This window comes from Harpia harpyja, chromosome 2 (assembly GCF_026419915.1).
Source record: "Harpia harpyja isolate bHarHar1 chromosome 2, bHarHar1 primary haplotype, whole genome shotgun sequence".
Classification (NCBI taxonomy): domain Eukaryota; kingdom Metazoa; phylum Chordata; class Aves; order Accipitriformes; family Accipitridae; genus Harpia; species Harpia harpyja.
This window is the reverse complement of record NC_068941.1, coordinates 62,360,370-62,378,494: the sequence shown is the minus strand read 5'-3', so window position 1 is coordinate 62,378,494 and position 18,125 is coordinate 62,360,370.

The window sequence follows — 18,125 nt, the reverse complement described above, 5'->3', positions numbered from 1 at the left end:
TATCTGGTACCATATTGTTTCATTATAGTGAAGTTAGGTTATATTTCATTAACACCTGGCTCCTGAATATTCAAGCATGTAATATGGTCATTTGCTATAGCAACAGATTTTATGTAATTATGTGCCTTTTTGCTGTCATCAGAACAGGCACTCTCATATTCTCTCACTGCCACTTCTTTATGAACCTCAGTTGAATCAAATCCAGAAACCTCAGGTACTGATAGGACATAGGTGTAGTGGTACACACTTGTGTTGGAGCAGCTATAGTCTGACTGTAACTGTTTTGTCAATAAAGATTTTGATTTTCCTGTATTTTGACAGAGCCTACATAATCACAGTTCCCTTTGGCTTCAGCATGTGTTTGTGGTGTTCAGGAGTTCTGATAAGTAGGCACTTAATGTCTGAGTGGGTATATATCTACAGTCTAGCACACAGAAATTAATGCAGCACTGTTTATTTCAGGAACTCCCTACAGTAGTACAAATTATGGCTCCACTAAACTCAGTATAGATTTTTCCTGTTTGCTGTAGGTTATCTAATATTGGAATGGACCATCATAACGATCTTTTCCTTCTTCATTAAGGCAGAAAATATCAAAGAAAATATAAGACACAATACTTTTTCAGTATAAGATTATGCTTGAGTTTTTAAATGCACAAAACCAAGAAATGTCACATTTCTGGTAATATCCTAACTTGCCATATTGTACGTCAACATTTCTGTTGGCGAAGTGAAAAAGGAAGAGGAAATGTCGGGCATGGCTCCGATTCTGCAAAACACTTAAGGCCGGTTCTATAACAGAATGTACAATAACCTACCCTGATTCATTGAAATTAGTATCAGTGAAGTGCCTAAACAGGAGGTAAGTGCTTCAATACCATTTTGGCACTGGACATATAAACACTGTTGCAATCTTTGAAGAGCCCCATTGGCTATGATGAGAGCACTGATCAATGTGAAAGTATTCACATGCGATGCAGGATCAGAGATTATACTAAGTCTTTCCTTCTGTGTCAGTTATACTGACATTTCTTTAATATGAAACAATATTTATACAGAGCATAAAATAATAATTCATAATGCTTTAGAGCTTACTGTCTCATTTAATTCTGCAAGAGACAAAACAGCATAGTAAAATATGAATATTTATTTGTAACTTCCATATATTTTTTCTTCTTTCTTTGTGTACTTGATACTTTCTTCCTGATGTTCCACTGAAGAACCAAATAGGAATATAAAGATAGAACTTCTTTGTCATGCAGGGGACTGCATTTACAAAAGAAAGCTGCAAAGGTATTATAATGATAAATTAATGATAGCTTTAAAAGAAAAATTATGAAAGTGACAAGGCTCCATAGAATAGCACAGTAAGTTAACACATGTGAATGCAAAAGTCAGTAGTAAGTACTAATAACAATGTGCATTTGATTTTGCAGCCAACAAAATTGTTGTCACTATCAAAACAGTATTAATAAAAGCCATAAAGGAAAAAGAATAAAGTAAGATTTGTAGTGGTAGCTGCCCAAAAGGATTTAGAGATGGCTGCCTCCCATGTCTGAGAAGACAAAAAAAAAAAAAAAATCAGGATTTTCACAGCTGTTAGGGAAAATAAATAGACAAAAACAAATGAACACATAACACTGCAAAAAAGCTTATTTCAGATGAAATGCTGTACCACTTTTTTTCACTTACTGTCATGTTGATAGTTTATAACTGTTCTATGTTGTGATTGACAATTTTTTTTTTGTAAGGAATAAACATATTAACAGGCATCTATATAAATATATATATATATTCTTTAAGTTAAAATATGGGATGTAAAATGCTGTTAATGCCCTGTACATAACTACTTCACTGTTACAAGGTTTTTATAACAAAATAGGTAATTGTATTATATATATATATTTAAGATATTAAAAGTCACCCAGCTGCCCTGTCTACTGTGAATTACTCCTTCAATTCCTGCTGACCCTTTCTGATTTAATATATTAAATGGGGGAGGAAAGACTTCCAGAAATTATCTAAGTGCATCAGTAACTCAGGTATTTTTTTGGTATTCTGCTGTTAGAAGAACATCTTATGATCAATAAGGTAGTATCTTATACTCAGCTGAACCTAATCAGGCAAACCCGATCTTTCCTGAACGTGGCCTCTCTAACAAATATGTACATAGAGAAGATGAAAACAAAAAGAGTAAATGCTAACAGGAAAATGTATTTTTTTTGTATGGTGGAAATGTGCTATATAAGATATTGATGGGGAATTTATAGACATTAATATACAGTAATGTAAGCTCAATAACAAAAGGCTGTTAAAATGCCTATGTAAAAATGGAAAGAAGTCTAACAAAGTAGGTAGGAGAATGAGAGAGATAGTCATATGAAGAAAAGTAGGATATTACGGGCATAACTTAAATCTGGCTCGAAGATTACATTAACTGGGCTATTAACAATAAAAGATATAGATTAGATGAAGCCAGCAGAAATGTGAAATGGGAAGTCTGTGAAATGGGAATCCTGTGCCTTCCTTATGAGCAACAGCCCTTAGGAATGAGACTATTTTGTCTCCTTTTACTTTGGGGCAGAGAACTTGGAGAATGGTAAAAAATGTTGTAATACCAGCTTAAATCAGCCAACAAATTCAATGTGGAGAGGAGATGTTTGGGTTTTCCTTCCAGCTGGTCCACTCCATGCTATGAGAAAAGGCAGAGGGGAGTCAAAGGCTTTCCTTCTGCACGCTTTCCTATGGCAGGTGTTTGTACGGGCATCCATTTGCTTGTTCCTTGAGCAAAGAACAGTGGTGACCTGGACATTCCTAAGGCTGCAGTGTCGTTGAATTTGGTTGTCAGGGTTGAATTTGAATTGGTCTCAGAGAACAAACTAGTTACAGGAATATGCTATATTTCGCCTTCTCCAGAAACAACAGCTTGAGTGTGAAATGACTGAGGAAATGAAAAGGCATCCGGAAAGGTCAAGAGAGCTGTAGTAGTAATAGGAGGTTTTCTTAACCTAGTCATAGATTTGAGAGAATCAAGTGGAAGAAATGAAACCGGTAGTATATATCTAGAGATAAAACATGGCTGCTATTTTCTACATAATAAGTTTCAAAATACTTTTAGCACAAATACTGCTGAGAGTGACAAAACCCACAAATATGGAGAAGTAAGTATTCAGGATGTCAAGCATAAATCCCAGATTAAAAGAAAAAACAGGCGAAACAGAGGTGTGTCCTATTAAACATCAAATCAACATGTTTCAGGAACTAATAATTAAAATCCAGTGGGTTGAGGTACTAGGGAATACAAAGAGATTTCAATACAATTATTGAACATAATAAAGATACTTAGTGCTTCAAGCAGGTAATAAATGTAATGTAAATACCTATACATAAAGTACTAATGAAGTATTAACACAGAATTAAGAACATAGCCAACTAGTTTTGGATTTGACTAATAAACCTTGTCTTAACATTGGTTTCAGTTTTATGAAGTGCACTTCATATTATAAATCATGAAACATTACAGGTGTTGCTCATTTTACCATCTGCTGGAAATTGGGAGTTGAAGAACCATATTTCTAAAACCCGTAAAACATTCAAATCTTTAAACTGACTTTTTTATACTTTATTTATTTATTCTTTGTGTAAGTTGCAAATCCATCTTAGACTTGTGGTTGGCAGCCTGTGCTCTGTCAGCTCTTGGGGTCACCAAAAGGCGACTAAGGTAAGCAGAATTAATGCTATGAGGTTGAAGTTTACTACATAGTAGGTCATACCCCCTTGCAGGGGATGTTAATCGAAAAAAGTTGAAACCACTACCTTAGCTAATATAAGATCTATCTTCTTCACAGTAGGTGTAAGTGGCCTAATTTTATCATCTCAGAGCTTTTTATAATGTAAAATTATCAAGTTCCTCAGTTCTATTGTGAGATGTTTGCACCACTGGGGTAACGAAAGGTATGGTAGCAACAACTGTGGCAACTCTAAGCAGAAGAATCTATTGGACAATTCTTCACTGCTCTCATCTATTCTTGCAAGGATATGGTATGCAGCTCTTCAAGAGTAACATAATTCAGAGTAGTCCAGAGGCTGTTTAAAATTGTGCAGTTGCCTACATTAACCTAAAACTAACTTTAGTTCCCATGTGTTTTAGTGTTTTGCAACAAGTTACGGTAAATACCTTTTGTAACTCAATTGGAGAAGGAAGCAGAAAAATCCCTCGGTATAATTTTGTGGATTAATTTTTCAGACTGTGACCTACATGAATACTTACATGCTTTTTCTTGGTTTAATGCCTATCTGCCAAGCTGATGACAGGTTTTGCTGGCACACACAAGAGCAACTTCACCTTTCCAAAGTGAAATATATCTTATTTCTAAGATGTATGATAGAAAAAGAGAATTGTGCTAAGGCACAATGTGATGAAGGAGCATATTCTAATTATTTAGCCCAGAGAGACTGCATTGCCTGTAAATCAGAGGAGATCATTTGGCCTAACGGGATCATGTTTATCTCTGGGAGAAAAAGCACACCTTTTTCAGTAATGTTAAACGAGGAATGAGTGTGGCCAAACTTTGCACGTGTAGAAGGAATATGGTCTCAACTGGTTTATTCATCCTTTAGGCATTATGCTGTAACATATAATTAGATTTCTACTACATAGCTAATCATAGAGGCTGGTTTCAGATGAAGTAGAAAGGCTGGCTGCCATCCATGCATTTTTACTGCATTAAAAGAAAATTTGTTGATAGTGTCAAATTCATATTCATAATATCTGTGGTTGAGAACATTCTACCTAGGAACACATGACACTACATTTTAACGGTGTGATGACCAAAGGGTCAATGCCTTTAAACTCTTCTATTTGGAAAGCGATAGAGACAAAATACCTTTGGTCTTCTTGAAAGCTTCCCCAGTTTAGTTTTCTCATGGTTATACTTAGTGTTACCTCTGTTAGTTCAGTGATGATAATGGGCTCAGGACATAGATCAGAACAGACACTGGCCAGAGGAACCTACTATTGAGGAGAGGTAATAAATTATGTGGTGGACCAGATGTATTCCTAACAGAGCAGTGTATCAAATACATTTTTATACTGATGGGTAATAATGCTTCCAAAATAGTTGATTGAGACTACCTGGTCATTGGGAAGCATATTTCTAGGGAAGGAAGTGATTGCTTTTGACAGCTGGGAAGTCACCTTGGAAGAAGGCACCTCTGTGTTCCACTGATCTATAAGAATAACCATGTGGAGACAGAAAAGGAGAATGCAGCAGAACAGGACAGCAGAACAGAGATTTATCTCCTAGAGACTTAAAAGCAAAGAAATTGAGTGAAAACCTAGGCTCCCTGAAATTGGCTGCAAAACTCTCATTTACCCTGATAGGATTTTGCCTGAGAAATCTAGAGTGTATCTCAACTAGAACTCTGATTTTAAAAAAAATAAATAAATCTAAGTAGATAAATTGATAGTTATTATAATGCAGAACAATAATCTAAAGACTTTAACCCTGATATGAAATAACTTGCTTTCCCATCTTCAGCCTTTTCTAGACCAATGCTGGCTTGAGGGGATTTGTTACACTTGGATGAAATATGTGAGGCAAAACGCTCAATGAATCATGCAAAAAAGCAGTGAAAGTGCTAGGAGGTGCAGAGGGAAAGATTCCCTGTTAGAGAATTAAATAGAAGGGAGAGTGGAAAGGAATCATTTTTTGAACATGTAAAAATATCACCTGAAACAAAAACCTCCAGCTCTACAAAAATATACTCTAGAGACTTTAGGGAAAACTAATTTTAAATGCTGTTTTTCCATGTCTTGCTTTTATAGAGGCTTATATCTGGTCTGTAGCTATTAATGATGAAATCCTCCCATGTTAAGAACCAGTACTGGGCCTAAATCTCTCTCCTTAAATCTCACTTAAACCTTCCAAATTGGGTGTGAGACAATAAAATGCTGTGCACTGTTGTGAATAATGCCATAGAGTATGTTTTCCAGTTTTTATAATGAGATTGAAATACAAGTCATCTTTTCTTCAAATAAGCAGTGAAATACTCTCAACATGGGTCAACAGTGCTCCATTGTTTTGTTATCACCTGCATGCTTTAGGCAAATATTTAATTTCATATTCAGTTCCTACACTGCATAGGCTCGTTATACAGAGAGTTGTCAGAGTTAGGTTACATTTATATTCAAATGACAAGTCATGATTCATTTTTTAAAAGATCCTTTGATAGTGCTAAATAGCCTGATTAGAAATATATCATTATGATACATTATGTCAACCAAATCTTTATGAGGCAGCATTCAGACTGCCTTTAATGTTTATCTTCAGTGACGTCCAGAAACGGAGACTGAAGCCAAGCATGGTCATGCCGAGAATGGAAATTTGAGGAGTCTTTTTCATTTATAATAAACACACCCAGCTGGGAGCACAGCTGCTAACTAAGGAGCCAAAGCTCTAGCTTCCTGCTACCTGGGAGGGTCTAATTACAAAAACCACCTAGACCGGCTCTCAAAACTACAAATGCAGGGTCAGGATTAATTTAGGCATGGTCTGGAATGCTATCAACATAAGGCATCTAAACCAACATCATATCACTAAGCAGTGGGGATATTTTATGCAGTAATATAAATCCAAAGAGCTATTAAATGAAACTAAACTAATGTACTTCCAGGGGTATTTAACTTCAAAATCCTAACTGACCCAGTTTGCCTGATCTCCTTTTACAAAGCCATTTGGAAAAACAAAAGGACACCAAGCCAATCCACAGTCTTTTCTTAAAAGTGGAAGTTTAACACTTAAGCAGAAAAATAGCCCTTTTCAGTCCAACTTATTTAGCAGCTCTCACTAAATGAAGATCTAGAAAATCAGATAGAAAAGCACTACATATGGGTCCATCTTCCTCATTCTTGTTATAAAAACAAATGTTATGATAGACTAGGAAGCAAAATTGCCTTCACTATATTTAGATATGCTTGTAATTGCAACGCAATTTCCTACATTTTGAGAGATTTTAAGACAGTACAGGAAAAAGATTTTATAAAAAATAAAAACTGAATTTAATTAGTGTCTAGTGAGATGCCAACAAACATGGATCAGTCATCCCAGTAGGAGGACCCCTACTCCAGAAGTCTGCAAAAGGTTTCCTTTGCTTTGTGTGCATCAATAACTACATTTCTTTATTCATCTACCAGAAATGGCCAGACTCTGTCAGCCCCTTTCCTCCACAGAATCATGAACATTATATCAATCAGGTATATTTTATCACATGATTTTGGCTTTCTATCTGGCAATTAAATCTGTATTTTGGATGGAATTTGTCTTCCAGGTTAAATCACTCCATTTTATCTTTCCTCTTTCTTTCCATTTCTTCCTATCTTTTTTTTTTTTCATTTTTCCTAGTGTAGGATACAGATTGCCATAAACACTTAAATAAAAATTTTAATTATTGTACGTATGTTGTACTGCACAAAAGAGAATGGACAAACCAATTAAAGTCCAAATATGGCACTTAAAGATAATAATACAGACTGAATATGTTTTGTCCAATGAGCAGATCCTACACGCATGCTTAGTATATCAGTAAAGTGAATAATCAATTAGCAAGTGATGAATGAATGGTGAAAGATGGTAACCAACAGGAGGATGCATGATATAATGCGCGAGAAGATACTTTCTGCATTTTCTCTGGTTCCTGCCTTACCTGTTCTCCCATTCTGCATCTCCCCCCTTACTATCTGCCCCTCTTCTTTAAGTTTCAGGGACCTCCCACTTCTTTATGGAAGTTTCAGGAGACCTTCTATAGGAGCGACGTGAAAATGCTATTTTTCTTGCTTCTTCACTTCAAGAATTAGAGGAAATGTTTGTAAGAAGGGCAAATCCTTCCTCTGTCTCCCCATCTCCTTTTGGACCTGCATAGCAGGAGGAACCAAGAAAGGACAGACAATTGTCCCAGAAGAAGAAATTAATAAATTTCTCTGTTCTTAGCACAGACTGCTGCTTTACAACATACATGCGGAAAGTCTGAGAAGCCAAAAACCTTCACAGAAGGTTTTTAATGCTCTTACTTTTGGATTACTTTGTCTGGCATTTCACCAGTGAGGCATGCAAAATTTCATGGAGGGGGTGAGGAGATTTCTACTTTATTCCTTGAACTCCTGAGTTCATTGGCTTCAACAGTCTGAAGATTCACTGGTATGTGACAGGAGTCTTGTAGGACTTCATGAAGTGTTGTTGTTCACACCATCAAAGCTCCGCATGACATGTTGTAATGTGCATTTTTGTGCACTCTGCTCTTGGGCAGCTGCAGAAGGACGTCACATTCAGACAAACTAAGGCAATGTTTGCATGCCAGAGCTCTGCTTAAATGAGATTCAGATACCCCCAATAACTACAAATCACATCCAAAGGATAGGTTGATCCACATTGATTTTTGGTATGGGGATTTATATTCACCATGGTTTTGAAAAATGCACAGCACTGAGATAATATGTCTAAAGTGCTTATGGTCTTTTCCTTCATGTTCCATCATAAGGTCATGGCAAACAACAACAACAGTTCAGGCATCTATCTTTCAGACAATTTAAAACCTTCACCATAACTATCACTCTTAGCCTCTCCAATCACTTACAATTTCATTTTCATTCAAAATCAGAGTTGAAGTCCAGATATTTTTCAAATTCATACATCTATCATTAATGGATACAATTCTTTCTTGCAGTCTGCTTCCCAGTGTGTTTTTCCTTTGTTACAGCTACTAAGAAAATAATTTTCTCAAATACTGTAATAACTGCAGTTTTGCCTGATCTTCCCATTCTTGCAGCCCCAGTGCGTTCTGGCATGCGTTCCCGCAGCTGCCTCCACTGCCCATCGTGGGGACTCTTCGAGGGCTTGTCTGAACGCGATTCTGAAGAACGTGTGGGGAAGCACCTGCAGACTCAAGCAGCTCTGACGAACAGCCTGGAAGTGAAAAGAAACAGTTAAAGGGAGAAGAACATTATTTGCCCTTCTTCCTAGTTTTCTACCATTAGACTATGTTACAAGAGGGTTCAGGACTCAGGAATAGATGCTCACTTATGAGAATGCAAGGCACAGACTGTATATGCATTTGCAAGTGTGTTGTGTAGGATCAGAGGATAAAAGCAAGTTTAATCTTTGTTATTAATTAATCAGCTGCAAATCTGCTTCTTATAAGTGCGTAAGGGTTCTATTATCTTCTTTCTAGGCATCAGCTTCCTATTGATATTAATGAGAATTATGTGAGCTTAGTTATGGTGATATTAATTTAGTTATAGAAAAACATTTTTCTGTTCTAAGTAATCTAACTGTAATTTTCTAGGACACATGTACCCTTTTTTCATCAATAGATGTGCCTGTGGTTTGCACTGACACTTGCTAAATACAATATGGTATTTATTTCAACATACAGTATGGACAATCCTTATTTCCTTATTATTCTTATCACTTGGAACAGCTTGATTCTGAATATGTGATACACCTGTACCTCATTGGAATGATCTCATACTGAAACTTTCCTCCCATAGAAAACAGAACTACAGATGCAAAGGGGTTTTTTCCGTGACTCATCTACTTCTACTGAGTTTTAAAACTCTGTATCAAATTGTTATTACCTGGAATCATAATTCCCTAACCACACCTTATACTTGTGTTGCCTTAAAATTCTCCTAATTTAGGAGCTTGATTTCTGCTGTAGATGGATGGGGGGACAACTCTGTTAATTGTTCAATAGGCTCAGATAAATTTCTACCAGTTGTTACTAGGATAGTAATGCTATAGACAAAAAGAAGTCAGGATTCCACCAGACCCTAACCTTCCAAGTATTTCTTGCTTATTTAACGTGGGAAATAACATCCCCATGAAATACGTTTTGTACTCACAGCCAGATGATATCTTCCTGGTGCAATTGGTCCACGGAGGTGAGTATAGCTCTTACATTCCTTCCTTTATGTGGGCACATATATGACAGTCTTCCATCTTGTTCTTAATCAGAGGAAAATTCAGACCAAAAAAAGCAAGACTAAAAATCTACTTTAATCTACTGCAGAGATTAAATGGTGAATATATAGTTAATGGTACTTTGTTAGTTTTGAGGAAGGTTGTTACAGCAGCCAAAAGACACACGCCTATATATCATAGAGCAGTGCAGCATCTAGCAAAAAGCGCTTGATGCTGCCAGCTTCCTGGTAAAAATCCCTCTTAAATCACAATAAAAGACTCAATCCCTAGCATAATACTTTCTGAAAAGAAAAATATGGCCTGCCAGTATCCTGCCTTAGCTGGGAGGTAGGGAAGATTTCATTCACTGTTTATCAGTGTTTATGTCCATGCCCTTTCTGTACAGATGGAAATGTAGTGAAGCAGAAGCTATTTGGGGAATATAAGCAGGCTGGCAAAGACTTACAGCAAGATATGAAAATAAAAGGCTCAGTCCTATGTGTTAGAAATGGCAATGCAAACTAGCTCCAAATCTGGGATGAATCCTTCACTTTTTCAAGTGCTGTTAGTTTTATTTTTGCACGGTTTCTAATCTTGAATTTCTATTAATAAGAGTTCTTAATCAAATGGTTGTTTTATACTTCAATTACATAGAGATGGATAGCTGACCAAAGAGGAAGAAAAATAAGATGTCAAATTACTGTGTCTGAAGGTTTGTTGAACTTTCCTAAGAGTGTTTAATGTGCCAGTGTCGGTGGCGGCTTCTATCATGTATTTATCTGGTTCCTGTACTAATAAATGAGCTTTATGTCTCCCAAGGGATTGACACAGTATGACCTTGGATGAGAGAGGATATTTTGTTTTCTTAAATACAGCATATCTCTGCAGTCTTTCTGAAGTGTGTGTTACAAGAACTGAAATCATTAAATACACGTACCCAAACATACATAGGTACCTTTGTTGAAGGCTAGACAAATCATGGATCCACAAACAAAGGCAGGAACAAACCCCTCAGACCCCTCTACACAAGTCTACAGTCTTGCAGTCGGTGCTTGGCACATGCAGCTAGGCTTGACGACAGGCAAGCAAGGAAGGAAAGGAAATATATGGATGTGCTACAGTCCCCAAGGTATTAACTTCTCTGGGCTCTGCCTTGATCTTTGACTCTGCCCTTCCTCCGCCTTACATGCACTGCCAGAAGGCTTACCCATGTGCACTGCACTATAGTGCTGATCCAGGACTTACACCGCTCTTTTCCAGAGGAAAGCCTACTGAAGAGTGGCTGCCTCTGCCCCTGGCACAGAAACTCTTCTCATCTGCTTAGCAAAAGTAAAGGGTTGAGCCGAAGTAAAGTAGGCATCTCATTTAATTTAAAACAAGGTGAAATGCAAAATAAGCACCGAGAGTGAAATGTGTGTTTTAGGACAGGATCTCCAGGGTCCCTTAAGCCCTTCACAATTAAAACATCATGACAGATTTTAGTGTTTTGGAATCTGTCCCTTTCCCTTACTTCTTCCACAAAAACCTTGAAGTTCAATATAAGGAAAAGTTTTTAGGTCGTCTAGTCTGTCCCATGCCAGACTTGGATTATGTTCACTGGTATTATGCCAGTTTTCTAGCCACCTCCAGAGCGGCAGCTTATTTTTTCTCTTTGTCAAGGATAGCGTTTTACTGGCAACAATAGTATGAAAAAAAAATACTGCAGTATTTTCTATGGAGGCCAGCCAAAAAAAAAAAAAGAGAGATTGGAGTAAGGGAAAGAGACTGAGAACAGAGACAAAGGAGGAAATAATGAAATAGAAAAGAAGGAAAGAAATATGGCAACAGCACAGGAGAATAAATAAGACATTAAGAAGCAAACAGAAAATTAGCAGGGAAAATAGCAAAAATCTAAAAAGAAAAAATTCTTAAAATGGAAATTATTGGTGAAAAAAATGGGGAAATATTTTTTTTTTTAATCCTAAAATAGTGTTATGTTGGCACACAATTGCCGGAAAGAGAAGAAGATAAGAAAAGCTTGTCAAAAATTTTTTTTTTTCCATTCCTTGGTATTTTCCTGCTCCATACCAATTAAATTCTTTGCCACGCTTTTTTTTGCTGAGTAACTTCTTTTTTCCTTTTTGACCAAGTATCTTAAGCAGTATTTTTCTAGACTATTGGGGCATACCCTCACTACTACTTTCTTGCTGTGGTACATCAACCTTCATTATGCATCAGTACGGTGATCTATTCAGAACACAATGACCACAGTATTTGGCTATCTAGTATGACCGTCAGTTTTAATATATCTCTTTAAGTGATTTTTTTTTCCTGTTCAAACAGATGGAAAATAATAACAGGGACTCAAAGAGTGCACAAGGACAAAAGCAATAAAAATCTGTATTTCAAATGAAATGAGAATTACTAGTAACTTGCTTACCTTTGGATATCTGAAAAGATAACGAAGTTTTCATTATTAATCTGGGAATATAAGTACAGGACAGTCAAGGATGAGCAATAATTCTGAATCAAACCTCTTCTGTAAAAGTATTAATTATTACAGGAGAGTATAGCTATAATCCAAGTTTGTCAATATATACAAAGACATTATTAGAAACAATAAAAATGTTGACCTTTGCCAAGATATTCAAGATTAATTTTCCAAGCCTTATTTCTCTTAACTATCCTTAAGTTCTCTCTGCTTTGCTGAAGTGTATTTTTTGTAATCCCCCACACAAGGTTGACATTGTGGCCATGAAAATTTTGGTCATTCATAAACAACTTTCTTTTTCTCTCAGAAAGTTTTGCAAAAGACTGTGTTATAAACATTCAGTTCAGAAGCGTATGTGTACATCTGTACTGCTCTGTCACCACCAAACTACAAAATACTTCACGGTATATGTAGAAACTAAGAATTTGTATCATAAGGGCTAAAACAGAGTCCAAAGAATCACCAATGTCCCAGAGCCATGTAGTGACTGGGAATTTGTCAGGTGAAAATTCCCAGGACATCAATTCTAGTTGCTCGTTATTACAGGCAAACGTATAAAACCAAGTCTTTTAGATTCCTCTCATAGATAAATCCTCCATTTCTTTTTCATGGCAACAATACGGTCACATCTTATCTTTATCTGGAGGCATGCAATGAGTTATTTAATAGAAAAGCAAATATTTCTACTACTCTGTCATTTCCAACAGAAGAGCCCACTGTTTGAAGAAGAAATTCTTGCTTTAAGCCCCTAAGTTCATGCCCTCACTTTTAATATTGTTAAACTTCAGCTTTGCTTTAGCCTGAGGCCTGGTTTTGAATATGATACTCCAGTCCTTCTCTAAACTGAAAATATTTCATATCTCACATCCCCACATTTTGCAGCAAAAATTGTGGAAGCACTATCAAAGTTGCAATACAATCAGCATGACTTTTCTACTAAAGATGAGATCTACATATAGGGAATTGTTTTGCTGCTTGCTTGATTAAGACTGCGGGTTTTTTCTTCTCTTCAAAAGCAGTGGCAACTGAATCCAACAATAGAAAACTCAGTCTCACACATCAGTGTTAGTAGTTCTTTTCATGACATCTTTCAAAACTTTTCCCTGTATTTTTTATCACAATTGGTAAAAATTCCTGATGGGTCTGCCAAATAACTTTCTCACAATATATAGCCAGCCAAAAGAGCTCATGTTTCATACATAACCTTTCTAGCTGAGAGAACCAAATCTGCCATGGTACTGAGGATGACACTGTCTTGGGTATTGGTAGGGAAGGGGCATGAATGAACAGGAATTCTTAGAGAAGCCTTCCAAGAAACACGCTGGCCTGCAAGTAAAAATATACAGCAGCTCCTTGAAATACATATACAAATAAAATAAAATTCAAATAACCTCATAAACTCTCAAAACTTATTAGCCTGTTTTGAATATCTGGAAAGTAAATCCTGATAAATCCCGCATATGCCTGCAACCAGATGCAGAGACTATAAAGGAGTATAGCATTGCTTTTTTTTTTTTTTCCTGTGTGATTTTGCTTCTAGTATCGTCTTTCTTCTAACATTTCTCTGGGTTAGCACCTCTGAGGTAGTTTCATTAGTGGTAACAACAGTGAGAGTGCTGTTTCAAGCAGGAAATAGTAACCATTTAAATAACACACTGCTTACAGCTGCTTAGCACAAACTGAGGTAAGATAATATAGTGGTTAAACTCCCCATAGCCATTACAACTTGCCTACGTTTATGCTCCATTCTAAATGCTGAATAGAGTCCTCAGGACAAAGCTGAAATGTTGAGGCTGTTGCTTAGATACTACTTTCACAGGCTTCATATGAAACATCTACGTATATAGGCAAATAAATAGATAAGAGTTAATAGGCTGAACCCACAATGGACAATCACGAATCACTTCTTTTGCACTGTATTTGAGGATGGAAGAAGCAAATGTGGAATACATAGAACAGTCACGCAATGCAAAATGAAAATACCTATGCTCTGCTGGGATGCCACCTCCATGCATAGGTATTTGGGGCCAATCTATCCTAACGAAAACAAGTTACGTGAATTTGCATTCATTTGGGTCACCTGGTTTATCTATGTGTATTCTTGCTGCATGGGATACATACCTGAATATCGTGTTTGTTTGCTTATACAGGAGCCTCTTATAATTTGTGACCTAGCAATAACAGACCAAAACAAAGATCATATCCTAAAGTTAGAAAATCACCTTAGTCACATACACTATGGGCTTTATTTCCTAACCCAGAGGAGTTAAATTTGCAATGGTTCACATATTCTGTTCAGAATGGCCAAATTATATCTAGTGAAAACTGCTTTACTAAAAATAGATGCTGTTCTGCATAAGTATTAGATTGGTTCCTGCTATGCCATTTCCTCAGTAGAAAAAAAAAAAAAAAAGCAATTTTTGTATGTGCTCTGCTTTGCTAATATCCAAAAATTAATTTCTTAATTTTTTTAGCACCAATAATTCATGAATTCATGACTTGGAGTAACATGCTGAACAAACCAGGGGTTATGTAAAAGCTGACAGTTACAACATCACAATACCAGAGCATTACCTATTATGTAGTTATGGTGACACATACTATTCTTGTGATACACACCACAGATTATATAGGATTTTTGAGTAATTCCATTTTGCTCTACTGAGCAAAATGAAATGACTACACAAATTAATGCTTTTTGCCTTTTGTTATATTTTTCGTTAATCCCCTGCAAGATAAGTGTGTGCCTTCATAGGCTTTGCATTAAAAAACAATTGTGAAAGCAACAGAAGCAGAGCAGAATTCAGTACCCAGATTATACCAGAGGAAAGAATAGATAGCAAAACAATTCTGAGTTAAAAAAACAGCTATGTTTTGTAAACAAATTTTCTCTCTTTGAACTAGCTTTTAATTGTTGATTTGGTCCTGTCTTAAGCATTACTTTTTATATCAGCTTGTCATTTATTTCATACAATTACTGCAAAGATTAAAAAAATCAGTCAAGATATTTAAAATGGCAAATCAATCCAATTATCCACATTAAATGTACTTTCCATCAATTTCCACTACAAAAGACTATACACTAGCTGCTATGTACCACTTCTGTGGCAACTTCAAGATGAATAATTACATATATATGCCATTTTTTACGTTTCTGAACCTGACTTTCTTACCTGGTGGTGAAAGGGGACAGAGTAACTAGTGACAGAAGTAACTGTCTTTAAGATACTTCTATAAAGAGCTATTGTAACAATAATGATACTCCTTACATCATATACTGTTTGCAAAATTATCCTACAGTAGATCATCATTTTCCAAACATGGGGTTTGGTGAGAGAGACTGAGTTTTAATGACTGATTTCAATGTTTGCTTTTATGAAATGAGACATGTTCAAATATTATCAGTATAAATATGCTTATAAAAAAAGAACTTCAACTTCTCACCAAGAATCACATCTCAGCAGAGGTGATCAGTATTGCTTGGTTTTGTTTTTCTCTAAAAGAATATTATTAAATATTATATTTTTATTAAATACCATGCTTGATTTTTTCTCAACTTTTCCCTAAAATAATGTAGTGTTGATAAGTTTTTTGTCTACAGAAATAGGTGATTATTTAACATGTATTTTCCACTAAAAATCAAGCAAATAAATTGTTTAAATCAAGAAAACAAAGAGACCCAAGACATTTAATCAAATCTTTTGACAATTTATAATCAACCCAATCAAAGTCATGTTATAAATGTTCTACTACGAACCAGATAACATTCCTGAGTTCCTCCCCCCTGCACGGGGCAACATCTTCCTTCTCCTTGAGGGAATGCTACATTGTCCCAGCTGACAAAGGGATGGGGGATGCTTATACAGAAAACCCATTCAGCAATCCACAGCTATTTGATGTTTATAGGCTTTTCAGAATAGGGAGGAGGCATTCGTATACTTAAATTCCTTGGTGGAAGGGAGCACAGAAATGGGAGGGAAACATTCAGCCTTCAGGTCGGATGACCCTCAAGTGCCATTGAGATCCCTGAGGGCTGGGGTCAGGTACCCAGCAGGACATTTGACAGGTCCCTCCTGGCCAGCCCCTGCAGAAATCAAGGTGTGCAGATGCAGGGGACATACGCTCAGGTCTCATTCTGGCATGGAGTCAAAAAGCGTGGAGGTCATGTCTCACAGGACAAGGGCTGGGCAGGGTTCCCATAACCCACAATGCAGATATGGCCTGAGATACCCTCTTGATCCTTCCTTCTCTTGAACTTACTCCTCTTTGCTAACCAAGGGATGGATCTTGTTATACTATAAAAGTATATATCCCTTGATAAAAAGTGATAAGAAGTAAAAGCATCCCCATGAAAATTAATCTGATATTTAGAGTACCACAGTGAGACGGAGCAAGCTCATTATCCTGTGCCCTCCCATTGCAGGAAGAACCAGCATGGAGAAGAGGTCTTTGCAGAGGAGTGCATCATGATTCGCGTCTCTCAGGATGCTGTTTTAGTGATGGTGTAGTGCTACAGTTGCATAGAGCTTTTGAGTGCCTGAAAGAATTAAATCATATATAACTGTGGTTCTATTTACTTTTAATTAAAGTAGTTTGATGTCTCAGGGTTAGATTGTTCCTTTCCGTTTTTACTGTAAGTGATGCAATATATAATATCGGAATGATCATAAATGCAGGTACATTCAATTCACTTATGATCGGTAAAACTCTACTTTTATGCATACACCATTTACTGAACTGTATTTATAAAGTTAATTAATGTTAAAATACACTGCATGACAATTTCAGATAAGCTCTTAGAACAGTATATGTTACATCCATTCTCCCTCTCCCTTCCCTTCCCTTCCCTTCCCTTCTCCATTAAACATTATGATTCAGCAACTAAAGTAATGTCCAGACAGGTTCAGCTAATGTCCATAGTCATACAGAACATGGTAACAACTGCTGGTTTAAACGACTATTTTCATTATAAATTTTCTAACTGATATTTTTAAATTTATATTTATTTAAAGACTAAATTTTTAGTCTTTAAATTCAAGACTAAAACATATTGGGTCTTTTTACTATTGTTTTTTGATAGTTCAGCAGGTCTCAGGCAAGTTGGCAGGTTTCAGTGGCCCCAGTTTCTCAAGATGATGCAGATCCTGAGGAATAAATGTAAATTTGCTATACTCACCTCAAAACAAGCAGACCTAGGTCATCAGGGCCCTTAGGCTCCTTTTCTACTGTTGAAGATCTTTGGTCATAAGTTCATCTTCAGAGGAAAGTTCATCTTACATTTGTTTCAGTCAAGAGATCTATCATGTCATCTATAAAAAAATCACCAGAATTTTCTATTGGAGCCAATCAAACATGACGAAAGAGCATTCACAATTTTTTTCCCAAAACTGGTTTATTCACTTTGGCTAAATCTGTGCTTAAATATTTATCCATAAAAGTAGTTGTCCTTCAAGAGCACATGAAATGGGCATGTAGACATAATGAGAGGCACTACAGATTTTTAATTTATTGGAATAATACCATTCATTCATCTGCTCATTCACTTATCCATTCATGATGTTATTCTTATGATTTTTACACTCACCATGAATAATGTAGTCACAGAAAACTGCAGTTCAGCAAAAGCATGTCAACATTTAAGCATGAGTTGTCGCTTTGAAGTCACATACATTAGGGTTCAGAGTGAACGATTTGGAAGC